A 27,407-nucleotide genomic window follows, 5' to 3' on the forward strand; every position below is an offset into this window, starting at 1 on the left:
TCATGAGATTGTTGGACCTGTAAGAGTCCATAAAATAACTGAACAGGTAACCGAGCACTGCAAAGGACATAAAGGGCTGCTAAACCTCAACAGACTTTCTTGAAATCGAAACCGGACTCCACCTTTCCTTACTGGCCTTGCGGGTTCGGTCGATTGAAGAGGGGAGGGGCCTGAACGCGCGCATAACTTCCACCTAATTGGACTTTTGTGTAATCACGTGCTTTGCTCCGAACGCGGCACGTGCGCACACTTTACTGTGCATTCGAGACCTCTAATCGCCAGTGAAGCCGCAGGTGGGGAGAGGAGAGCGGAAAGCAGGCCGTTGTAGAGGATACTGGTTTGTGCTTACATTTATGTACAGTTTTGTTATTTTTTAAACGAAGCATAAATCGCCTGATATGGGCGGTGGTGGACGTGGAGAGGTTGCGGGGGTACATATGCCGTCCATTCATAACTGACGTATGGTGTAAACTAATCTTGGCCCCGATTCCAAACTCTGCTTTTTCGTGGAAGCGGGGCTTCGAGTGTCGAAAAGTTGTGTAGATGGGTGGTTGGATAGATGTCTAAAATGACGGCGAATGGCGGGTTTGCTTGGTCTCTTTGGTGGGTGTGTGTATGGGGAAGTAGTTTTCGAAGGAGGCGACGACGGATAATGGAGATGGGTACCTACTACCAAGGGTGTGGTCGTCACTCTGGCGGGTGGCTGTGATTTGCCGTTAAGTGTTAGTTACATCGCTATAGGCAACGGGCAGAACGAGCTCCATTAAAAAGAAAAAAAAAATCGTTGACGTGTTAATTATTCTTCGCGCTCTCTCCCTACATCCTTCTAAACCGTACTGCGATGCATGTTTCACAGTCCTCTATAGGAAAAAATAGCACCGAGTTTATTACAAACTTGAATATGTCTGACTATTGAAAAACATTTTGTTTTATTTTAACGCCACAAAGGCTGCCGAGAAGTATTTGTTATTTGCTAATTGTTAGAATGGTGAACAGATGGTGGAATTTGTTTGACCTACTTTACACAAAATCACTTTATTGCATTTGTTTGGAAAGTTTTCCAAACTTAGCAAAACGCACGTTGCTTTTCGATTGATAGAGGGCCAGTCAGTTGTCGTACCGAAGGACTGCGATCTCGTGTGGATCGGATTTTATGAATTAGGGGGCATATTAACAAACCAGGCGATAAAATTATCGCCGCTTTAGCGGCAGAAAACTGCCGCTAAAACGGCGATAATGGGCTTGATAATATGTTCTATTGAATTCCAATTGAAGCCCATGTTAGACGTCCTTCACATCTAACAAGGGCTTCAATTGGAATTCCATAGAGGATATTATCAAGCCCATTATCGCCGTTTTAGCGGCTAAAGCGGCGATAATTTTATCGCCTGGCTTGTTAATATGCCCCTTTGTTTTTTGTGTTCATTGTTGTAAATCTTTACTTAAAATGTAACCTCCGTACAAAAGTCCATATAATTACTTTATTGAATAACGTGATCTTGACCAATTGCACCAACTTCGCCCTTTTTGCGTCACGGTTTAATGGAAATGAGTATACAATGAACTCCTGATGCATAGATACAGTAAACACGTTTTGCTGACTAGGACAAACCTATTGGTCTTAAGTACATATTTGTGGTAAAGTACTCTTATGGGTGGCTTTAATTGGTCTAGAAAGCTGGTCTTAGCTAACTAATCCCTTTTGTAAATCTTTATAAATCGAGAGCTTTATAGGTATCTTTTTCTGCAGGTTAGTATCTTTTAAATACTAAAGAGCTGAATGCCTGAGATCTGGTAGACTCTACCTTGTCCCAAACCGTCGCCGTTATTTGTAAAGACTTGAATTTTCTGGATTTACTTGGGTAGTTCATGCAGTCTGCCAGTCCTCTATACTAACTGTAGTTCTTTGCCAGTTAAGAGCCTCCCGTTTTATTAGTGTACGGGCTTTGGTCATTCATTTGCAGTTCTGTAATTTTAGTGTTTATGTACCGGTTCATAAATGAAACTATCGATTGACTCCACAGCAGTTGGCACTACTTGGCTCGGAGTCTGAACCTGTTTCCCCTGGAAGGCCTCCGTTATTACATTAAATAATTACTAGCTTGGGCTCTTCGATGACAGCCACCAGATAGGCCTACTGTTTTTGCTGTGATCTGCTGCTCTCCCCGTCAAACTCCTTCCTTCACACACATTAGTCAACCTGCACCAAAGATGACCTAAGACACTAGTCTTGTCACTTGCTGGCCTGTAGATTCCTGCATATAGTCACGTTACATGATGAAATGAGGCTCCCAGTGAACTAGAGGAACTTGATTAAAAGCAAATTGTAGGTGATGCACATTAGTAATGGTCTATAAGTAGTGAGCAGGTTGACTAGTGACATAGTAAACAATGGATTAATGAAGCTTCCATTACCCCCACACACTTTTCCTGTTGTCTCTTTCCTGTTTGTCACTATTACCCCATATCCCTCTTTAATAGGTTGTTCTCTAGTAATAGCACAAGGAAAAGTTATACTTCAGGCATTCTGTCACTCTCCTTTTAATTATTAATTTTCCATGAAGGATCAGCAAGAATAAAAAAACGGAATTGTTAAAGACTTTCACAGTTAACAGCATAACAGTCATTTTCAGTTGTTTCAGCCATTCTGACCAGGATACAAGTGTGTTACGCAAACAAATGATGGACGGAATGTTGAATAAATCCTACATTCACCGCCAGTCAAGAGATCTGGGTTAAATCCATTGTTCTTTTGATCACTGTGCCACCCCAGTTTAGACCCAGCCATATGCAAATCAGTGTCGACCCAGTTTCTCATGGGAGAAGTCCAGCCACCAACTGCCAAGCCAGGTCCTCCCTGTACTGGAAAGAAGCATCCTGGGACCGGTTTCTGGGTATTACCCCTCATCAGCCAGGCTAGCTTGAATCCAGTGGCACAATGAGCAAGGGACCCACGTCTGGGCATACCCATCCTACTTGGGGTGATAAGTGCTACGCAAACAAATGATGGGACGGACTGCTGAATAAATCATACATTCACCCACAGTCGAGAGATCTTGGTTAAATCCATCATTCTTTTGCTCACCGTGCCACCCCAGTTTAGACCCAGCCATATTCAGATCAGTCTCAACCCTTTTCCTCATGTGACTAGTCCAGCCCCAACTGCTAAGGCAGGTTCTCCCTGGACTGGAAACATGCATCCTGGGACCGGTATCGGGTATTACTATTCCGTCCATCACTTTGCTTGCGTAACACAGGATACAGCATGAACATTTTTAAAATGTGCTACCGATAGCATCTTCAATTTTCAAACATGTACCCTCCCCTCTGTGAATTAACCATGTAAGAAGAGCAGTTGGTGTAAACTTAACCTTTTTCTGTTATACCCAGATGCACATAAATAGCAAACTATGTTAAAACTGGGCTATTTCCTTATCCAAAAATGCAGTTAATAGGAAATTGCGAAGTGGAGGCTAAGTATCTTTGGGATGGGGTGATCTAGGGAGCATTTTTGCAATTTCTAACTTTACATTGCAATATGTGAAGACCAATAACCATGATTTATGTGTTTGTACATGCCCCTTACCCCAGTGTTTGCCAACCTGCTTTTAGGCCAGCAGTATTGATGGAGCCGTGAATGTCATATTTGTGGTAGGTATTAGTTTAGCCCAGCAGCAATACTTGTGGCATAAAGTCAACATGAAACAACAATGTAGCAACCTAGGGTCTGAATGATAATGAGCACAAAAAGAAATTAAGTACTCAAAAGAAGAAGCAAGTGAACATCATCATATTGAATAAATCCCATCAGCCACGAAAATGGCGACCATCATCATTTGGGATTCTTTGAACCATGCAGAAGCCTCGAGCTTGTCAGGGCTGCATCATACATTAGCAACTATACCTTCTTAATTTTGTTAGAGATGCAGTACTGCTCAAGTATTGTTATCCTACCATGAATCCTTGATGTCGCTATCTACTATCTAGGTGGTGGTAATGGAAGCAGTGCAAGTGTATAGTGAGTGTAAGTATTAAAATCATCTAACGGGACAGAGGAGACACTTTAATAATTACTGTCCAGGTGATGAGGTTAAAAACCAGTGTAGAAGCAGTTTTAAAGAATAACTGCTGAAGTCCAAAATAAGGGTTCTACATGTTTCAGCCTCATGATTCGGTGGCAATCAGGCTTTCATCAGGACCTTCAAGAACCTCTGCTACTGCTGTGTCAATCTTGCTGTGATTTCAAAAACAATGAAAAGAATAAACCAACCAATAATGCGAAATATGCAACCTGCTTTAGTCAGGGAATTTCAAACGACTCTCATAGTTTGCTGGAGTATTCACCCAAATCCCGTCAATGTACGGGAGCACTCCTCACCTCACCTGGCATCCGCTCAGAGAAATGAGGCCCCGCTCTGTCCCGAGCTCGGCTTCAGGGTCCCGTTCTACGGCAGATTTCGCAGCCGTCTGGTCCCACCAGACGTAACTAATGTGTGGGATGCTTTGGGTCTACTCCTGCCGGATTATTAACGGAGTAATAAGGGGATTAGGACCTCTCCTCCGGCGGAGCTCGCTTGTTAGGCAGCCATCTTAGTTGGCGCCCGTGCTCCATTTTGTTGCAGAGGCCAGCCCTCTTCACTTGCAGACCATAAGGGAACAGAAACGGGCCCTGCCCCTCTCTTCACCCACGTTCCTATCCCTTTGGCATTATCTTGTTAAGTTGCTCATTTCATCTTGTCGCATCTATCACTGCTCAAAACTGCATTCACAAACTCAGCTGCAGTAATGAATTCTGCATTAGTGGAAAGCAGGCGGTGTGTGCCGTGCAGCGTCGGCAGGATTCACAGGTACTTTCAGATGCTGCAAGCCAGAGAGATGGGCCCTCCTGAAGCATAAAATGAGTAATGTGAATCAGAGAAAGAACGAGGAATCTATTTGTAGAATGATCCTATCAGTTTAGCTGCCAAAGGCAGATTTGGATTGACCTCCCCAGCTTATTTTCTTGCCCAACAAAATGCTAAACTCTGCAGTTGGAGCTCCCACGTTTCTGTAAACTTTCAAAACTTATCACCTGATATCATGTTCTCGTCATGTCACCATTTGTATGTTGTGTACATCATTGATTTTTTTTGATGGCAGCTCCTTGCCAAAGGTAATGTTTACTGCCGGGTACTCAACAGAAAAGGTCTTGTGGGCCTTTCCCTCAGTCGCTGCATATTGGCACTGTGGTGAGAGCCCCTACAAACTAAAATGGTGGACTGTGTTGTTCCATTGGCGCTTTGCAGCACTTAAGCAACACGTGGTTTTGTTGTTTGTGTCTTTATTCATCTTCAAAGAAACCGGCGATACTTAAAACGCACATGAGGGATAGAATGAAGCCCCATCGCAGGTACACGATATGGCATGCTGCTATGTCTCATTTGTTAAATCTCTCTGGATTTTTAAATTATTTGTAAAGAATGCATGCAAATTGGTTACCCGTTGCGGGCTCCTTTTTGGAAGCCACTGAAAAGTTACCGTGTCCGAATGGCACATTCTACATCACAATTTGTGTATTTTATTTGATATTCTCATGTAGTATATTTTACTTCTCTGCATGTGTCTTGGCCCATAGAAGTGATCAGTGACATGTGGCAGGAGAGAAGCACATTGAACATGCAAAATGAAGTCCACATGCAATTCATTATGGGCGGCAATATTTTCACACGGAACCTAGTGACCATGGGGCCTTTTGGAACAGCCCTTGAACAGATTTTTTCAAACATCAAGCAAACACACATTCATACACATACTTGCAAGCTCTCACACGTTTTTAAAATTCAATACGCTCGCGCACATATACATGATGGACCAATTATACAACCACAGACACACTCACTTTCTTAAACACCGGCTCTCACAGAAATCAATAATTTAATCAAACACTGATCTATTTGCTATGAAATACGGCTGCTGTTTAGCTGAACAGTAGTATTGTATGCCTTTGACGCTCTTTTTTTAAGTACCAGTGGACTCCCTCTTACTGCCTTACATGTCCATAGCATTGAATACCATGATGTAGACGTGTCTAGGTGCTTAGGTATGTGCAATCAAATACGATTGGTACTCTTATCAGCCTCCGAAGGATGACAGGCTAAATACACTGCAATTAGCCACAAACTCCACTTTTGGGCGCAGGGATGAGGCTTCTGCTTCATACAGCTGAGATACCATCGTGCCACATTTGTCATGCATACCAGAAAGCGCATTGCATGAAGGTAGTGATCACTTGATATCATGTTCTTGTCATGTCACAGTTTGTATGTTGCGTACGCCATTGATGTTGGCAGTTCCTTGCCAAAGCAAAAGTTTACAGCTGGGTACTCAAGTACTCCACAGTAAAGGCCTAGTGGGCCTTTCCCTCAGCGGCGGCATATAGGCACTGTAGTGAGAGCCCCTATAGCCTAAAATGATGGACTTGGTTGTTTCATTAGAGATTAGCAGCACTTGAACAAGTGTTTTTTAATGGTCTTTGAGTCACACTTCTTTGAAGATTAATAAACTAGTCATACTTAACGCACACATGAGGGATAGAATGAAGCCCCTTTGCAGTACACGAGATGGCACAATACTATGTCTCGTTCGTTAAATCTCACAGGATTTTGTAATTGTTTGTAGAGAATGCATGCAAAATTAGTTAGTCGCTGGCTCCTTTTTGGAAGCCATTGAAACGTCAGCATGTTCGAATAGCACATTCTACATGACAACTTGCGTGTTTTAAGTATGATAATCTCATGCACTGTATTTCATTGTTAGCAGTCTGCATGTGTCTTGGCCTATAGAAGTGATCCGTGGCAGGAGAGAAACACGTTGAACAAGCAAAATTAAGTCAACATGCCATCAACTATTGGCTGCAGTATTTTCTGGAAAGCCTAGTGTCATAAAGTCTTTATTTGGTTTAAGTGCAAACCATAAAAGCATACTACAATAAATACATATTAAAAAGACAAAGTTCATTTTGGTAGATTACCATACCTAAAAAGAAACACATTGACACAGATAGATTTAACAGGGCAACGTGTCCAATTAAAAAAAAATTAAAAGGGTACAGTTCATTTCTTCAAGGAGCGAATAACCACAGTTAAAAAACTCGCAATATTAAAAGTTTCCCATACATTGTTTAACAACTGAAGATACAAGAAAGCAGGTCTGACTTGAACAAAGCCTTTGTCTCTTAATATAGGGATTAAAAAACGTTTCCTAATATCAATAAAGTGCTCACAGAAGAAGAAAAAGTGTATCATATCCTGGGGGGAAAAATTATCACAAGAACAAGGGCCAAGGTCCAACGCCCTTTTCCAACCTTTCTTAGCTCCAATCAGTAGATGTAATTGATTCAATCTAAATCTAGTTAGAAGGAAACGGTGATTTGCATTTGTAACAAATCCAAGATAAGGTTCCATGGAGGATGTTGTTTTACAGAGCTGGTGGGCCCTAACGGTGCACTTAACCAGCTCCTTCTCTTCCCTTACCGAGGTAGATATGTACATATGAGTTTCTTTACACCATTTAATGTCACCTTTTACCAGGGTCTCAGGAGAATGAAACAATTCAGGTCTACCAAGCTTAATAGCCAGGTTCCGAATATATTTCAACCAGGGTATATGTAGCCCATGATCTAGCGACATACAGTCTCTCAAAATTATGTGATTCAGGTGTAAATCCGGGTTAAGCCAAATGCTGATCCATTTCAGCATCGGGGCCAGGGCAATACTGTCTTCTAGAAAACCGATTCCAAGTTCCTGATGAACATTATAGTTAGCAGTTGAGATCGGGACTGAGAGGAGGTTTTTAAAAAATCTATCCTCAACAATCTGAATGCTTTTGGCATTTTTAATGCCCCAAATCTCAGCTCCGTACAAAGCTATGGAGAGACACTTAGCTTTATAAACCTGGATAAGGGCCTTCATTGGTCTGGCACCTAGCTTTCTGGCGAAACCCAGAACACCCACGGTTGCTCTTGAAAACACAATCTTTTTTGCCGTAATTTGGGTTACCCAAGAATCTCAATCATCAAAAAAGAACACCCAAATAAGGAAAAGAAGATACCCTGGATAATTGATGACCCCCACATAAAAAGGTTTTAGATTTAGCGGATTTAGGGCCAATAACCATGACATGTGATTTAACAAAGTTAACAGATAAGTCCAAAGCCTTCATAAAATCAGCAAATGAATTAAGCAGTAGCTGAAGGCCCACTCCCGTTCTAGCAATTAGGGCGGCGTCGTCAGCATATAAAAGAGCAGGAATTAAACATTTCCCTGCACGAGGGATATCATTACATGAGGCGATAAGGGTATTATCTAGTTCATTTATATACAATGTAAAAAGGAGAGGTGCCAAAATGCACCCCTGCCTAACCCCATTTGATATGGGTATATCTTTTGTGCAATTACCCCTTTGATCGTAACGAACTGTTGCTATTAACTCTCTATGTAGATCCGCTAAGAAGTGGACGATGTCTTTGTCTACTCCAAGTGCTAGGAGCAGGGGCCACAGTTTTGATCTATTTACCCGGTCGAAGGCCGATGACAAATCCATGAAGGCAACCAACAAGGTTCCCTTCTTGGCCACCGTGTATTTACCAATTAATAGTTGTAGATTTAAACATTGGTCTGTGGTACCCATCCCTTTTCTAAATCCATACTGGACCTTAGAGAGTTTACCTGATTCCTCTAACCAACCATTCAGTTGGGCAAGGACCACCCTCCCCAATACTTTCACAGAAGAATCTATGAGGGAGATTGGACGGTAGCAGCTCGGGTCGCCTCTATCCCCCTTTTTAAAAATAGGAATGATGACAGATTTCGCCCACGTCGATGGAAGGCCCAGTTGACAAGCATTTGTGAAAACATTAAATAGGATTTTGGACCAGAGTTTTATATCTGATTTAAAAAGGTCAGCCGGGACTCCATCAGGTCCCGGCGCCTTATTACTTGTCATTTGCAAGATTGCATTTGTGACCTCTAGTTCTGTGAAAGACAAGGTATAACTCTCAGGGTTAAATGAGGACCCCACCCTCGGACCATCTCCATCATACACCTGTTTAAAATGGGTATACCATTTGTCCTCTTGGATACCGCATTCAAGCTCATTGTTACTTTTACCGTTAAAAAAGGGCTTGTTTACTATAAACCAAAATTTAGCACTGTTTTTGATAACATCAATGGACAGGAGTTCATTCCATGCCTCATCCCTGATTTCATTTTTGCGCTTATTCTGAGCCATTTTATAGGCCTTCCTACAAATGGCAATTTGTGCTCTATCTAGTGGGACCGCTTTCAGAGCTGTCATTAACTTCCGTTGGGCAGATGAGCAGCTGTGATCAAACCATTTCTCCCCAATTTTGGGTTTAACCTTACATACTTTTTTAAGGTCACTATTTACCTGACAGCAAATTTTATCATAAGCTGTCAGAACTGCATCACTAAAGATCCCGTCTTGCAAACACAAATGTATTTCACCCCCAACCGTTCCCCACAAGTTTTCAATAAAATCCTTTGGGACCAGCTGACACCATTTCAGGCGGCGTGTTTGGTCAGTTGGCCTTATGTCCAGTGTTCTGACAGTAGGATTATCCGATTCTCTTTTCTTAAGATCATCAGTCAGAATTAACTGGACAGGATTATGATCGCTATAAACAGACCATTTTACCTTGTATTGACTTGCATTATCTGCTAAATTAGAGGTGACAAAAATGTAGTCAATGGTGGAACCTAAGCCACTTCCTTTGTAGGTCGGGATGTCATTAATGTAATTGACGGGATGGACCAGGGAATTCCCAACAAGGAGCTCATCTAGAAACATCCCCTGTGGTGTGTGATCGAAATGTATATTTCCTTGATTAGGTGGACCTAAACTGTCCCATATAAAACAATTGTTAAAACAACAATGAACATTAAAATCACCAAGCACAATAACCGAATAAGGATTTTTGCAAGATTCATTATACATTTGCAGAAAATCATATAGACTGAGTAAGTGTTCATTTGGCGTGCTCTTGATTAAATGAATTATAAAAATTTACAATGAATCAAATCCCATTAGAGTTGGATTGAATTTCTACTGCAAGACAATAAGGCGAGCCTGTCTCCACTTTACTGTATTTACCCTCAATAGTCAATGAGATGAGAGTTAAAAGTCCGCCTTTAGCCCTCCCCCTACAAGAGGCCACCACAGGTGACCAAAAAGCAGAAAACCCATCCAGCAAAAAGGTATTTTCAGTGTCCCAAGTTTCTTATAAACCAATAATTTCGTGGCCTGATAAACAGTCCCTCCAGGTGGGATCATGTGCTTTGCTGTTGAGGCCAGCTATATTCCAACTAAGGACACTTGTACCTGAGGGCATCCGAGGGGCAGCGACAATATCATCCACTCTTTCATCAATGACATTCCCCATCGCAATCATAACATTTTGGGTACCCTCTATACTTGTACCTGGCACAATTCCACTAGAAACCATGTCCTCTTCCCCTGTAGAGAATAAACTTTCCCTAGTAAGTCTAGAAGTAGCCCCAACATGGTGCAGTCAGTCATTGGAATCTAAGTTACTCAAAGCCTGAAAACGATTGGAAGTAACAAGACCTTGAGGAAACTGACCTTCAGGATAACGTACTCTGCCCTCCAACGGAGCACTATGGGGTAAATTTGTCTGTTGTTTGTAGAAGTAACCCAGTGAGCGAAGGGTAATACCCTTAACAGTGTGAGGGAGCAAAGTAGCTTTTGATAAGATGTTATTCACTATGAAGGGATTTCTAAAATTTATTACAACACAGTCCCCCTTTATGGTCTTACGAGAGCGCCCTACCCAGGAAACTCTTCTCGTTGTTATTATCAGGTGGGCTAAATGTACTGGAAAACCATAGTGCTTATTTAACCACGAGACTGATTTATTTTTAAGGGATTCGTGGGTTTCTGGGTTAATTTTCTGGGCAACATCCTTCAAGGGGGGTACGTTTGTTAACACTACAACAAATGGGGCGCAATCTGGGGGTAAATCTGGTTTTGCTCCTCCTGAATGTGTGCTTGCCGTTGCATTATTACTACTTGAACAACTTTCGGGAGGTAAAATGTTGTTCACATTTGTCGTGGGTTCAACAACCAGTGGATCTGCACAGTTTGGAGTAACCTTTGGGGACTTAGAGGTATCGGCAGATGCAGATAGACCCTCAGCTACTCTGCACATATTCCCAGAGGAATTATTGTTACGTGCCAAAAGATTACGTAAGCCTTCGATCTCAGCAGATAGTTCGTCAATCTTGGCTACTAAGGGTTCAACAATTTTCAAGATTTTGGACTCTTAAAAGACCTACCAAGGAATCAAATTGATGAGAATCTATCTTGGCCATTGGGTTATTAGGAATGGCTAAGTCCTTGGTAACCCGATTTGATGAAGCAGAACCCGTCTTTTTGTGAGAACTTCGTGCGCAACCCTGTTTCAATTGAGTGCGTTTACGAGATCTTAGCACTCTCTGGGTTGACAGGTCCGGAGAGTCTTCTAAGGCCTCATCAACCTCAATCACTAAATCCCTATTTACTTCATGTGATTCTTGTTCAATAGGGAGTTGATCACCCAAGGTTACCAAATCATTATTCTCATTTGAACAGTTCATAGCATGAGATGGGGGGGGGAGGATATGGTGACTGTGTTATTTAAGAGAGGGCTAGTAGTCGTTGAAATTGAACCCTGGCCTAAGGATTTACGCCTATCGCTATTGATTTTGGTGACTACTTTAACCCCTTCCCCGCTCATGACGGAACCGTTCCGTCATGAGCCACGGTTGCCGTGTGCTCATGACGGAACGGTTCCGTCATGACACGCCCGTTGGTGGCCGCTCCGCCTACGCGGCGCTGTTTCCCCGCCTGTGCGGGGGGACAACGCAAATGGGCGGAGTCATGACGGAACCGTTCCGTCATGAGCACAGCTCAACTGTGGCTCATGACGGAGCGGCTCCGTCATGAGCACAGGCCCACCGCGCTGCCCCCCTGCCCCCCCCCCCAGCGCTGCAGCGGAATGTCCGCAGCAGCGAAGGGGTTAACTAAGTAGTTATCTAATGTTGACGTAGTCAAGGATTTACTGCTTGCTAAAGCTTTGGCCATAATAGGCAAACCCCTGGGAATTCGTAAAACTTAAATTAAACTATCGCACAATGTGGCAGCACCAACGCATATGATGATACCTAATAGCCAAAAATGAACAGGTTAAAACCAATACAACACAAACGATATACCATGGGATAGGCAGATCGCCCACACCGTGTGATTACTTATATAGTCTTATAAAGTCTTACACGTTAGTGAGGTGGCCCGTCCCGGCCTCAGTCGGTCCTCTGAGGGCCACAGAGGGCCCGCCCTTTGCCCGGGCTTAGCCCGGCGCGTCCCGCGACGCGGAGGAAGTCGTTTGTTTTTAGTGCCTCCGGGCGGAAGTGCAGGCTGGAGGGGGCGGTGTCAGCTAGGTTTGCTGGGAGCCGTAGTCCTTTGCTCCCTCCATGTGTCCGCTCGCCTACCGTGCCGCTGTGACCCCCGCTCCACCGAGGGAGCAGTTTGTTTTTAGTGCCTCCGGGCGGAAGTGCAGGCTGGAGGGGGCGGTGTCAGCTAGGTTTGCTGGGAGCCGTAGTCCTTTGCTCCCACTGTGTGTCCGCTCGCCTACCGTGCCGCTGTGACCCCCGCTCCACCGAGGGAGCCGTTTGTTTTTAGCGCCTCCGGGCGGAAGTGCAGGCTGGAGGGGGCGGTGTCAGCTAGGTTTGCTGGGAGCCGTAGTCCTTTGCTCCCTCCGTGTGTCCGCTCGCCTACCGTGCCGCTGTGACCCCCGCTCCACCGAGGGAGCCGTTTGTTTTTAGCGCCTCCGGGCGGAAGTGCAGGCTGGAGGGGGCGGTGTCAGCTAGGTTTGCTGGGAGCCGTAGTCCTTTGCTCCCTCCGTGTGTCCGCTCGCCTACCGTGCCGCTGTGACCCCCGCTCCACCGAGGGAGCCGTTTGTTTTTAGCGCCTCCGGGCGGAAGTGCAGGCTGGAGGGGGCGGTGTCAGCTAGGTTTGCTGGGAGCCGTAGTCCTTTGCTCCCTCCGTGTGTCCGCTCGCCTACCGTGCCGCTGTGACCCCCCTAGTGAATGTGGGCCTTTTGACACACCCCTTCGGGGCAATACTTGTGAGAGGGGCGGACTATAGTGCTTTGTTTTCTATTTACTCTGTATGGATTGTGGAATTCGTCATACATATATTGACTGCAGTTGTGTTTCTTTTTTTTAATCGAAGAAGTAAACGTTTCACACAGTTAGAAGCTCAGATCTTTCATCGCAAACTCCATCTGATCTTTCTTTTTTCTGCATTTCATTGCATTAATGCAGTTCGTCAGCTAACTTTGCATCCACTACCATTGTTCTGCTCCTTTGCCTTTATTTATTTTATTTATTTATTTTCTCGCTCATCCCCTCACTCTACCCATCTTTGTCACATTGGTGCACACTGCTTTCCATTACCGTTATCTGACACACTGGTTGTCGACTTCCTTCTAGAACCACTTCTTTACTCTCCCCCTCCCTGTGCCCCTCTACATATAACTTTTATTAACCAACTGATGCATATAACCTTTATTAGCCGTAGTCTCGAGCTTTTGCTGACTGGTTCATTGAGGTTATGACGACTGGTGCAAATAACTTACATCAACCGATGCATCGTGTATGTATCAACAATACGGAAAATTCAATGGCTTAACTATATAAAGGTTAATTTAGCTAGGTTGGGTTTATTGGCCTTGTGGACAATTCCGCAAGAGGCCTGCAGTACTATATCCCGCAATGATTTGGTTACAACGTACTATGATCGCATTGACTGCTTCTTTAGCAAGTGATACACTGGGGAGAATGTCTAGTACATTTTTAACAATTAAGGATTACTATAAGCTGGAGACTGTCCTGGATGACATCAACCCCATCGGTCTCAGGAAACTATTTCTCCAATGGAGACATAATGCTTTGCCAATTGGAGCCCTTACCAGCAGTTGGCACCCACCTACTTCTAAAATTGTCCAGCTTGTACTGAAGAGCTGGAGAATGATATTCATCTAATGCTTTTTTGCCCATCCTATGTGAAATCTAGGAAAAAGTGGATTATTCCCATTTGCAGAAATTGGGGTTTTGGGCATCATTTGGATGCCTACCGATAAATGAAATCTGATTTATCCCCTCTAACTGTATTTGCTGTCAGCAAGTATTTAGTTGCTGTGTGGAATATTAGAACTTTTTTGACAAAATGATATTTTATTTGCCATATATGAAGTTCTTATTCTTGTGTAATATTCTTGTGATGACGTAATTTTCTCTCCTTTTCCAGTATGTTTTAGTTACTGTGTACAGATTTGGTGTTATTTGTACTGTATTTCTTTTATGATTTTATAAAGTCGAAATAAAGATCACGAAACGAAACTTGGGCAAAAGCCCACATCATCCACTTGAGAACAAATTATTGAAGGGAACAGTAGCATGGGATATTTCAGCAAGTACAGTTTATCTACAAAAAAGAAAACAAACTGAGAACTGTACGCAGACGACCCGACACCCCCGAGGACTTGTTTTTTTTAAAGAGAAAAATAATCAATCAATGGTCAACCTTGCATCGTGGGCTTGTTTTCTTCCACTACATAGTATGGCTTCTAAGTGTCCAGGTGAGGTTGTAAAGTGACTCATCCTGAAGAGAGAAACCGTGCTGCACTGGTCGCATAGAAAAGTTTACCTTTCAAGAAAGGTTTCATTCATTCTTTTCCCCCATCCCTTGTATAATTGTATTATTCCGATCTGCCTAGATTCCATCCTATCTTACATACCCTTTGCCTCCATCACTCAGTTCTGTCCCTCAAAGCTTCTCTCCCTCATTAATTAAACCCTCTTCCCAGCTCTTCTTCAATACTCCTATTTTTATAACTTCCATCTTTAACCCCTCTTTTGCCCTCTTCCTTCCTCAACTCTCCTTCCCACTCTCTTCTTTTGCCCTCCTTTTCTCTCCTGCAGTAACTCGTGTTTTTCCCTCCAGTCTTTTAGCTCACTTTTGCCCTTTCCCTTCTTTCCCTCCCTTCAATCGCACCCTTTCTCTCCTGGCACCCATTTTTGTCCGCCTGTGTCTCCCACGGGGTGGTGCGTGGTCTCTGGTGCCATCAGGTTCTGCTGGCCGTATTCTAGTTTTTTTTTTTTTTTTTTTTTTTTTTTAACTTTAAGATATGTTGCACAGCAGCCCGGGCTCCTGTGCAACGTGTCTAGTTTGTCTGGGTGCTAAATACTAGAAGGACAGTAAAACGTCTGTACACATTTCTGTAACTCTTAGAGTTTAAATGTAAAATGCCTGATACCTTTTGAGTTGAATAAAAATATCACTTGTATAGGTCTAGGTGTAGCCAGTGTTTAAAGTGGGACGGTACTCACTTTATAGTACCACTAGTAACAGCACAATATATTGCCTTTCTCAATAAACAAGTCCTAATACTTCAACATAGTTTCAGTAAGTTGTACTGCACAACTGCTCAGCAAGCTACAACTTGAAACAAAGTATTAGTCACATAGGCAAAACCTATTGCATTTACCAATGCTTGTCTATTTTTGTTGTTTTGATCTACAGTTTTTGACTGAAACAGGTGTGAATCCCTGGGTGAACCCAGACAACCTACTATACATGCCTGAAAAGTAGTCCAAATTTGGAATTCAGCAAGGGGTGATTTGTAAAGATTACTTGTGATTCTGTGTCAGGACCCGGAGGCAAGGATTGCTATTTTTTTTTCTTCATTTTATTGCACAGCAGCCTTGTCAACTAGTAACAAACAAGCCAAAAACGTAATTTCTCATAGCCCCTGGTGAGTTAAGGGTTTGGACGTGGTCCTTTTTTTACCTCATTCAGTCCTGTGATATTGCCCCTTTCTTTTTTCATTTTCAAGACGGAGGTGGTAGCCCCTCTGTCAACAGTGCTGGCGGGGGACACTTAACATGACCTATGCCGGAGACCTTCCAACTCCCCTACTGTGTCTCAGCCTGCTATTGAGGCTCACATTGACGCTCCGTTAGACCTTCTGGATCCTGAAGACCTCATGCACCCTCGCTCCTCTGAGTGGATACCTTGTAATAAGGTGTCAAAGTATGTGGCCAGCAGGCTTCGGAATCCGATTGATCAGGAGCCTCCGCCTGACTTTAGATGGAAAAGTGGCCCTCATGCCCGACATAGATGCGCGTATGGCCACTTTTATGGCCAAATACATTAAGGGCCCTAAAAAAGGTATCGACCGCCCTGGCAGTCGTGCCAAGCTAAACTGGATGTCATTGGCCCACTTGTAAAGATCTTTGATATGGCCGAGGACTTCAAGGCCTCTGGTGTCTTAATTCTCCAGGATGTATTATCCAGCTGAGCCAACCGGGCGATTATGTTTCTTAGTAATGGTTGTGTGATAGAGGTACGCATGGCCTCTACCACGCAGCCCGAACCACAAATGCGTCTTTACCACACATTCTTTAACCATACAATTTTGTGGTAAAGGCATGAATTGTAAAGGGGCATGCGTAGTTAAGGTCGCCACTACTCTGCCCCCCCCCCCCGTCGTGAGGCACAAAACCTGAAAACGACCAATTCTCCTCTCCCTGCCCGGAGGCCTAAAACCTTGCTCCCTAACGTACAATACCCCGATTCCCTCCCACCCCGCGCTTTCCCTAAAACTACTACCACCACCCCTTCCACTGCCATTAGGCCTAAAACCCTAACCCCTAATTTAAACGAGCATTTTCAGTGCAATAGGTCTCACTTTTTTTTTTTTTTTAAGAGTTAGATCTGTTGGCATTGTAAATGGCAATGTTTTTTACTTATGTGTTTTAGTGTGAAGTGTAGTGGATGTATGAGCAGAGACGCAGCTGCAGCACTGCCGAGAGGATTTAGAATGATGAATTACTCCGTGGATCAGAGAAGCAGCTGCAGCACTGTCTAAAGGACTTGGAATGAGGAATTACTGATGAAACCAGAGAAGCCGCTGCAACACTGCCCAGAGGACTTTAAATGGTTAATTACCGACAGGACCAGAGAATCAGCTGCAGCTATAAGTATACCTGTAAGCAATAAGTATTTAGGCATGCAGCACTTTTTTGAATTTTTTTGTTTTTACAAATTAAGTACCTTTTACATTTGATGTGAAAGCAAATACCTCAGGCATGAGACCTGCTGTGCCCTTTACAAGTAAAGGATCCAAACAAAACACGCTGCTTATTTGGAGAATTCGAGGTAGTAATAGTGCGTCGCTGCTCCATTTTTGGGACAATACATTTTTCACTGTACATATTATAAGCAGTTCCTCCAGCGAAAAAGTGCTGATCCAGCAATGGTGACGAAACTTGAAAGTGCCAAGCCGATTAGATAAAGCGCTTTGATACCTTTATTTACACTACATAAAAATGTACAAAATAAAAAGGAATGAAAGGATAAGTGCTTGCAGGTTTTTGAGGTGGGGAAGCAAAAAGATGCACTCGATAGAGTGGTTATATAAAGCATGTTTGCATATGAGGGTGATCGTGGTTGGGGTTGATTTGGAGGGTGGAAAGAGGCGACCAGGACAGAGGGAGTGCAAACAAAAACATGATCACTTTGTGGAATGCTTAAAGCAAAAAGATTCACAGTCACTTAACCAGCGTAATTAAATGCATAACGAAGATAAGCACAAGGGCTTTGAATAGTGACATAATGACCTGACGTCAGATTGTCAGTCTACTAATTAAGTTACCAGTTCTGTACGTCTGTGTGACAGGCTAATAATTTATTGGTGTTGTACTCCTGCTTGAATTGAGCCAATTAAATTGCCACACCTGATATCAGGGATTTAGAGTGAGGATTTCAGGACTGGAAACTGTATCCATAATATTCTTGTCAGGTGGTCACCCCACCTTAGGACATGGAGAGAGAAGGCAGCCTTACCTGGGCAGTGCTACCTTAATTATGATCGTGTGTTTTCGGCGATGCTGTTTAGAGTATAATCGCTTCGTAAACACAGAAAAGACATTCATTCTAGGACCACTTCTGTATACTTTCTTAAGTAATTAGTTAAATGATCTTCCAATGTATAGACTAGAGGTGACTTGACCTCACGAAATTTTGATATTGACGAAATGTCAACAAAGCACAAATATAAAAAAAACACGTATTTCATGTTTATGTACATTCCTATTTTGGGTACAGCGTGGGTGTACCCAGTACTTGAATCCGCAGCAACCTTTAGTCTTGCTTCATTCATATGCACTGTAAAATAGTAAATACACTAACAGGTAGCAGCATTACCTGAGCAGAAGTAACTGGCAGATGTTTCCATGCATGCCTCTCTTCTCTGTCACATCTTTGAACTAGGGGGTCCTTCTAGCCACTTCTACAGCGCACGCATGTTAGCTTGGTAATGCTCCCTTCAGCTACTCCTGTCTGCGTATGCATGTTGACTTGAAAGTGCCACCCCCCCCACAGTGCTACTCTTGCCTGCTCACCTAGGATGACTTGGAAATGACCTCCATGCAGCTACTTCTGCCTGTGTACTGAATTGGACTTGGAAGTGCACCTGTGCTGCCACTTCGAGTATTGTGCACTTCATAAAAATGTAATTCATTCCTGCAGCACGCACATTTCCCTTGTAATGCCCCAAGTGCAGGTACTCTTGTCTTCAGCCCCGCCCCCCCTTCCCCCCCAGCCCCCCTGTAGCTCATTCTGCCTGCGCACGCATACTGACTTGTGGATGCACCTCGTACCGGTACCCCTGCCTGCACATCCAGGTCGATTTAGAATAGCCCCCCATGCAGCCACTCCTGCCTGCTGCCCAGGTTGACAGGAAATGCTCCCCCATGTAGCTACTCTTGCCTGCGCACGTATATTGCTTTGGAAATGCAGCGCTCGCAAATTAACTTGAAAATGCCCCCCTCAAGCTTTGCCCTCTGTATCGGGTAATTCCGCACAGTACACACTCTCTTCCACTGGTAGCAAGCTGTTTAGCATTCTCCTCCCAACAACCAATGGCATTGTGCTAATTTTTAGGGGTGGGCGGAATTTGCGTAGTTGCGCTACGCAAAGCTCTGCGAAACGGTAAAAAATCTCCGTGAGCACGCAGAAATTCCGCAAACAAGCGGAATTGCTTGTTCGCGATGCTTTTTTCCTGTTAGCGAACGCGGTTTGCGTGCTCTTGGGGGGGGGGGGGGGGGGGAATATCTCACGAACACGCATTTTGGGAACGCGAACAAGCCAAAACTTCTGTGAAGCCGCGGAATGCAGAATTTTGGGCAATTCCGTGTTCTCCGCAGAACGCGAAATTACCCAAATTCTGCAAATTCCGCGAGCGGAACTAAATGTACCGCCCGGGCCTAATCATTTTAAGAACTGCTGCGAAGACTGCTCATTTCAAACAAAGCGCTGCACTTAAAATTTCACTGGCTTGGATTTTAAAAGCTCCCTTTTAAAGAAATCCCAATTTGCAGTTTCTCTCTAAAAGCCAGGCGTGCGGGGCTTTTATATTTAAATGGATCTCCTTCTTCACAAGAGGAAGGAGCGGAGGGTCCGACCAGGCGAGGGGAACGGAAGTAGCACCTCGTGGCCGGTGTGCTGCGGAATCTCCCGAACCATCACTGACCGCAGCAAAGGAAATACACCGACCGCCTCGTGCAGTCAGTACCAGGAAGGCAGAGAATGCCATGTTTTGGTTGATGAAGGTTCATCGTGGATTCGAACTGGGGCAAGCTCTGCATAACCACTTTGAAGAGAGGATTATTTGTGTTTCAGGCAAGGGTCCAAGCACTGCTGCTGACAACCTTATTGGTGGATTTTGAAGACCTTTTTCTCCTGTCCCTTTGTTGTTATTATCATTATGGATAGTATTTGTGCCTTACCCAGCCTGGTGGCATTGGAAATGCCTTCCTGACAAGTTATATTGTCTTTACTTGACTCCTTTGGGGGCATTTTGATACCTGTGCCACCGTAGTCCCTGGAGGGGCTGTGACTGTTGGAGACTGGTGGGAAGGAACCGGTGAGGCGTTACACAGGACTACAGCTCCCAGGAGTGCGTGGGGGCTCTCAGCTGTGCCGTGCACGCCCATCTGCCTATTGGTTGCTGACTCCATATATTGCAGGTAGCCTACAGCTGCGCGGGACGCCCAGGACGAAGCCCGGACAGTCTGTGACAGTCTGTGACAGTCTGTGACAGTCTGGGACAGTCTGGGACAGGACGTGACTGGGCTGGGCCTAAGGTTTTGATCCATACAGGCTGTCGACCTTCGTGACCTGTATACAGTGAGAGTTCATTAGGTGTTTGTTAATTTGGGGCTGTATGTATGTTGTGTATATCACATTCTGTTTGCAAACGGCCCTTATTATTGTATTTGTGTGCAATTAGGAAAAGCTTTATTCGATTTTTTTAATTGATAATTTTTGACTGTTAAGCATGTCAAAGCAAAAAGCTCCCTCTATGCCCCAGACTCTGGATAACTACTTAGTGAAGATTGTTAGTAAAATCAATTGTGAGAGGAGACAATCCTTAGGGCTAAGCAGCCCCCCCCCCCATTACTTAGTATGCAACCTTCACCTGCCCCATTGGCACTGGATGACAGTAGTAGTGTCTGCACTAATCCCGGTGTTCCTGATAGGGAAATGACTGTGCAGAATACTTCTACCTTAGTCGACCTAGAGGTTTCTACTGATTCCGTAGTGCGGCACCCACCCACCCCACTACCTAGAGTGGTTAGAGCATGTAGAAAGACCCAGACTAAACGTGGGGGTGCCCGGCCCGCAAAAAAAAGAGCAGTTAGCCCCCTCAAGAATTCGGATGAGGATATTACGGCAAATAATGATGCCGTTAAATTGGATGCTGAACAAATCAAAAACTTAGTAAGCACTATCGACTCAAAGATTAAGGGTATTGTCAAACCTCTTATGGTAAAAATTGATCAGCTAACCGCAGAGTTTAATAGATTAGGCGATCTCCTCAAAAAAACACTGGTGGAAGCGGATAGTGTGTCAGCCCCAATAATAAGCAATCATGATACTCATGTTGCTCCTCTTGGCGATGTTACAGGTTTAGATATTAGCAGGAGGGCTGTACAGACCCATCCGACAGCACAGTCCTTAGCCTGTAATGATAGCCAGGTTGTCTTAATACCTGATAGAAAAGAGGATTGGACTGAGGTAAGGCGAAGGTGCGCCAGTAATCTCCCTCCTGACTGCGCACCATATGTGGTAGTTTTAACCAATGTTCCCCCTGTTGTGAATGGGAATCATCAGGAAACCCACGAGTCTTTAAAAAATAAAACTGTTTCCTGGATGCACAGGCATTGTGGATTCCCAACTGAACTCTCGGACCAAGTTTTGACTACCAGAAGGGCAAATTGGATAGGGAGCTCTAAGAAAAGTTTTAGTGGTGGTTGCGCCATTATAAACTTTAAACATCCTCAACATGCCGCCACTGTATTATTAAGAGCTGCCTCATTACCAATAACCGACAATAATGTGTGTGCCCGCTCGCTTGCTTTCTTTTATAGCCATCATAATATTGCCCCTTATGGGAGTAGAGGAAATAGATTATGCCCCACCACACAAAGGCCACACCCTGACATTTTAATGCAAAACCGGTTTCAACCCCTAAATTTTCTGGATGCAAATGATTGACTTAATCAGGGAGGGCAGTTCTTACACCAGGTGATTATTGTTCCCTGTGTGGATACCTGTACAGACAATACTATGGCCCAAGAGATCCCCAATAAAACAGAAATTGAATTAGCGGTGGATATAAGGGCACCGCCCGATTGTGGGGACATATGCAATCCAAACCAGAACGTGAATTGGGGACGAAACAATGGCATGATGCTTGATAGTAACTGTGTTAGGGGTAAAGGTACTACTACTATTGTTTGTTGGAATGTGGCAGGGCTGAAATCAAAGGAGAGGGACCCTGGATGGTTAACGTTTGTTAATGCCCATGACCTTTTATGTCTTCAAGAAACATGGTGTAAAGATGAAGTTAACTATGAGGGATTTGTTTCTTACAATTTACCGGCGTTGGGAGGAGGTATAGGCATAGCGAAAGGCGGTCTCCTTATACTTGTAACGATCTGTCGTCCTATTGTGGTTAAAAAGTATATACCTGTAGGGGACCTCGTGCAGATCCTCTGGCTTGTGGATGACAAAGACCATAATGTTTTATTGATTAACTATTATAATAATATTTTTGATGTTACCCGGGTCAAAGTAGTAACAGACTTAGCCGGCGCTATTGAAAACCTATGTCTGGAAGAGAATGTTGTATTTGATTTTATCTGGGTAGGGGATTTCAATACTACTTTGTGCGATTTGTCCACACAAAGGGCCTGTGGAGTTACCAATAATGCTGGCTGGGATGTTCCGCATTTCGGACATAGCAGTTATGGGGAAGCACTGCATAAGCTCATGGGCTGCTATGACCTGGAAATAGCGGAGTGCTGTAAAGATGCTAATGGTTTATCCATTCCCACTTTTAAAAATTGGCACACCAGCTCGGTCATTGACCGTGATCACATCTTCTAATATTAGTTCTTATTGTGATCCACCAAGAATTGAAGTAACTACTTTAAGTGACCACAACCGCATTATTCTGGACACCACCCTTTGGGCCGGTAGTTCGGTGGACGTGGGAATTATTATCTCTAATGTTGAACCACATAGGACTAACAGGCTGAGAGCCTGCTGGACATTGCTTCTATTTTAGAAAATAGTTCTGACTCTGAGAGGGTTTTATATTGTTTTAACCAAATTAATAAAGCTATTGATGCCAAGTTTACCGGGCGCAATAGTGGGCAAAGTAGGAACGGACCGAGATGGTTTAATCACCTTTGCACAGGGACAAAAAACTGGTAAATAAATTAAGAACGGAATATAAATGTGCGCTTAAACAGAGGAAGGGTGAACTGCAGCAACAGGCAACCAAGCTGCAGAATTATCAAATTGCACACTATTCTGGGCCACGGGCAACTCGCCTTTTTTAAGGGATGAAAAAACACCTCAGTTGACTTCTAATGTTTCTAGCGAGGGTTGGATTGCACATTTTTCCAGCATTTTTGACTCTGATAATGTCATTGATGCTAGTCTCAATAAGTGGCCTGTTCTGCCTCTGGACATATCTTTTAGTGAGGTCAAATGTGGTATACGTGCTAGCAAAGGAGGGAAAGCCCAGGGCCCGGATGGGGTACCTATAGATGTCTGTAAAGCTGCGCCAGACGTCTGGGACCCTCTCTTAACTATTGTTTTTAATGCTGCCGTGTGTGCCGAGGCCCCTGTAACCTGGGGTGAATCAATTATTGTGCCAATTCATAAAAAGGGAAGTAGATCTGACGCTAAGAATTACCGCCCGATCTCTCTCCTTGACTCTTCAGTCAAGGTTATGAGTAGAGTGATGTTAGTGAGATTAGAGGAATGGGCTGAGCAGGATAGCATACTGGCTGACAGCCAGTATGGTTTTAGGAAGGGACGAGGTACGCTCGACCAGTGCATCAATCTTGATCTACTGATCGGGAAGTATACTGAAGCGAAACCTGGTTCCCTGTATCTTTGTTTTGCTGACCTGAGCAGCGCATTCGATATGGTAGATCATTCCATTTTATGGCCAACTTTGTTAAAGTTAGGAGCCCCAGAAGGCATAATCTTTTTTTTCTCGCTAGGTTATACCAGAAATTGAAAACCAATGTACGTTTTGGAACCAGAGGAGAATGTACTCCAAAAATCTGTTACACGAGGAATCAGACAGGGCTGTGTTCTGGCACCTCTTTTATTTATTTTATTTATTAATGGAATTGATAATATTTTTTAAAAAGTTAATGCTGATGCTCCCCAGATTAACAGTGTTCCGGTGCCGGTGTTATTATATGCCGATGACGCTGTTTTACTTTCTCGAACACCTGTCGGATTACAACGACTAATGGATAGTTTTTCCTCCTTTATTAAAGACAGAAAACTAGTAATTAATAAGGGGAAAACGCATACCATGACCTGCGGAGTTAAAGCTAAAATGTTAAATGCATTTTTTATAGACGGCGAAAAGGTGCAACAGGTGGATAAATTCTGTTATCTAGGTATTACCTTTTCTAACGACAGGAAATGGAACAATGAATTTAATAACATCCGGAATAAAATGGCAAAAAATGCTTATGGTATTTATAGATTTGCTGCAAAAGTTGGATCGTCGAACCAGGGATATGCTCAAGATTTACCAAGCTAGATGTGTGACTATTGCTCTGTATGGGGCGGGAGTATGGGGCTATAGCTGTACCTACAACTTGCAGTTGGAGGAAAATATGTTTTTAAAAAAGCTCCTGTTTTTGCCCATCTCTGCCTCGAATGAATTAAGCCATCGCGAACTAGCCATTAATTATTTAATTGATTTGATATCACTTAGACCATTGATGATCTGGCGGTCTTTTTGGCTTGGCGATGAGAAGCTACTTAACAGAACTATTGTTGAGGATTGCTTACGTTTGGATAAATACCGAGATATCCCCTATCCCCTGGGTTAAATATGTTGTTGTCTGTTTCTCAGACATTTTTATTCTGAATATTCTAAATAATCCCAGTGCAGCATCCACGATCTCCAAATCAGAAATGAAAGGTATATTCTTAACTTGTGCAGAAAGGAAACGAGCAATCGTAGCCGGATCATTGTCCTCTGTCATTTTTTATAATAGATACAATCTAATGGAGGGTTTTCCATCTTACCTAACTATGGTGACTAGGCATTCACACATTTGTGCTAACCAGACTAAGATTTGGGATGGCACATTGTTTAGTAGCCCATCCAAACATTAAGAAACACCCGACTGGGCCATGTAGGTGCGATAATGTATCTACACAGAGCACTGTGCACCTTCTGCTGTTCTGTAAACTGTATACAAGCTTTCGTATAGTTTTTTTGAAACCTCTGTTTGTTAAATACGGAACACGTACAGTCAAACATGCCATGGCTTTAATTTTTAATATGCAATCGGCAGATATTTGTTTTTATACTGCCACCTTTTTAAATCCGTGCATCAATTCCAGGAAAAGTATGAGTTTTTTATGAATTCTGATTATTAATTTTATATATTTATGAGTGATCACATGTATTACCCATAGACTATAATTACCAATTGTAAGTTTTAACTGCAATGTCTTTTAAAAAAAATGTACTGTTGTCTTTTTTTGTTTATGCTTTTATGGTCCTCTATATGAGCCGAATAAAGCTTTATGAATTGAATTGAAATGGATCTCCGAATGCAGATAATTTTAATTGTAGATTTCTTCATGCAAAGTCTCTTGAACAGAATCGTTCCCAGCCCTCCTACCTGATCCTTTCAAACAGACTGGTACTTCGGTAAAATCCTCCACAGTGTGTTCGTATTGTCTGCTACCTGCAGCCTTTTTTAAATATAAAAACTGAAATCCTAAGCGATTCTTAAACATGTGAGCAGCAAGTAAAAGTTGCTGGTTTGAGTGTGGCACAGATGGCTGCAGGGCACACCGTGGAGCAACCCAGTACACTCCAGAGGAGGCATGCCTCTCAAGGCGCAGGAGGGGGTGCGGGTGTGCGATCACCTCGGGGTCTGGACCACACCTTGGGCGCACCGGGCCAACTCCTTCCTCGCACTGGTATGTGGAAAGGAGATGAAGAACCTGCTCCCTGAAAGTTACAAAGGGTCAAGAAGGAGCAGTTCTTCATAGCAAAGCCGGAAGGATTAGCGAAGACCCACGCTCATTCGTCGTTCTCCCTCTGTTACCATGGCAATGAAATCTGCCTTGAAGCAGGTTTGTTACACGGAACCGAATTTAAGAATATTACCGTAAGCTGATACTGGTGATTGTTTTCCTGATGGCGGCAGGCACATTTAAAATAAAATAATAAGCCTGTAATGGTTTCAGATGAAGTCAGGATAAAGACGACTACCTTCCACTAGCAGTGGAGCGGCTGTGTTTACACGTGGTCCTTTGTTCTGCAAATAACATAGGCACGGAGAAGGGCTAGGTGTCTGGCAATGTGATTGATGTGGCTAAGTTCCTTTATGTGTCCACATAAAAGCACTGAAACAGTGAGCACACAGCGTGTGCGTCCCTGCTCGTCCCTGCGGCAATACTCCATGGGCGTTCACATCTATGGAGAGGTGGGGGCATGGTTTCCCATTATGCTAGTTTAAAGCTTATCCACCTCCAGGGCAGCCTTGGAGGAGTCTAGCTTGAAATAAAACCTTGTGGAGGTAGAATTAGAAGACCAGTCCGCTACATTCAGAATATCCTCCCAAGTGGGCTCCTAAGGCAATGGTTTTTGAGGCCATCGACCTTGGAGCGGATTGTAAATCAAAAGCCTTGCTGTCAATCCCTGCTTCCTGCATGATTCACTGCACCCATCTCGCGATAGTCGGTGATGACACTGCTCGGAAAGGCTTCCTTAAAACAATCAACAGTTGCTTCTCTCAATAGGGCAGAAGCTCTGTCGTCCTAGTCTCATCGGATTTGATGCACCTGACAACACACAATTTGGGTACATCCGGGAATGCCGGATAGGAATTCACCCGGGAATGACTTAGTTCATCTTGCCACGTGGAAGGTCACTCTGTCCGAAATAAAAGATTTTCCTGTAATATCTAGGTTTCTAACATCTGACACCCTTCAGCATGAAATCGAGCACAGCAGAATGGCTGGTTTAGCCGATAACTGTTTCTTGGCTAGATCTGTTACGTGCCCATGAGGACAGGAGAATTCTTCAGTTTAAATCTGTTTTACTGTATTTTCCTGAGACAATATTTTAATACAGTCCACAGCATTTCACAATTGTTCAAATCTGACATACACAGTACCTGCTAATGGAGGGGAGTACAATACTTTGTCATCGGGATAATAAGGCAGCTGTACAAATAGTGGGACACTTCGGCTGCTGGGATGTCGTAATACATCTGGAGTACCAGCCATTGTGATTTCAAAAGTAAACCGTTAATGCTGTAAACACATTTTTAGTACAACATTGATGACAAACTATCAGACCAGTGGTGCTTACCTCTCCCCTCACCCCCCCTGCATGCTGTGGGATTCAGTCACTGTTTATCGTTCTGACCTGCGCAGCTCAAGCTAAAGGCGTTGAGGTGGCAGTTGTTGCTTCTGCCTGGCCGAGGAAGATGGGTGACTGTACCAGCTACTTGATAATTATGGGCTAGGGCACAGGAGCGTGCTCAGCGGTGTGTGCCCTGCACTTTGCGGGTCATGCCAGAGGGTGGTTAATTTTCCCGTGAAGTGCATTCTCGCTCCTTCCGTATGCTGGTGCTGCTAGGGGGGGCGTTAAGTGGTGGAGGAGTCAGGGTAACTACAAATTAGAAGGTGGGGGGCATGGGTGGGCAGAGCGCTTA

The 27,407-nt window shown here is 43.8% G+C and overlaps 1 protein-coding gene across 4 annotated transcripts in view; it reads left to right on the forward strand.

The window, feature by feature from the left end:
- The first annotated feature begins 207 nt into the window (after positions 1 to 207).
- DDX4 (DEAD-box helicase 4) overlaps positions 208 to 27,407 on the forward strand; it is a 1,682,862-nt gene continuing 1,655,662 nt past the window's right edge. For all 4 annotated transcript variants that reach the window (XM_085631316.1, XM_085631317.1, XM_085631319.1 and 1 more), the window contains exon 1: positions 208 to 337. The gene's annotated coding sequence lies outside the window, so the exon portion shown is untranslated. The remainder of the gene's footprint in view (positions 338 to 27,407) is intronic.

This window comes from Triturus cristatus, chromosome 2_1 (genome assembly GCF_964204655.1).
Source record: "Triturus cristatus chromosome 2_1, aTriCri1.1, whole genome shotgun sequence".
NCBI classification, from domain to species: domain Eukaryota; kingdom Metazoa; phylum Chordata; class Amphibia; order Caudata; family Salamandridae; genus Triturus; species Triturus cristatus.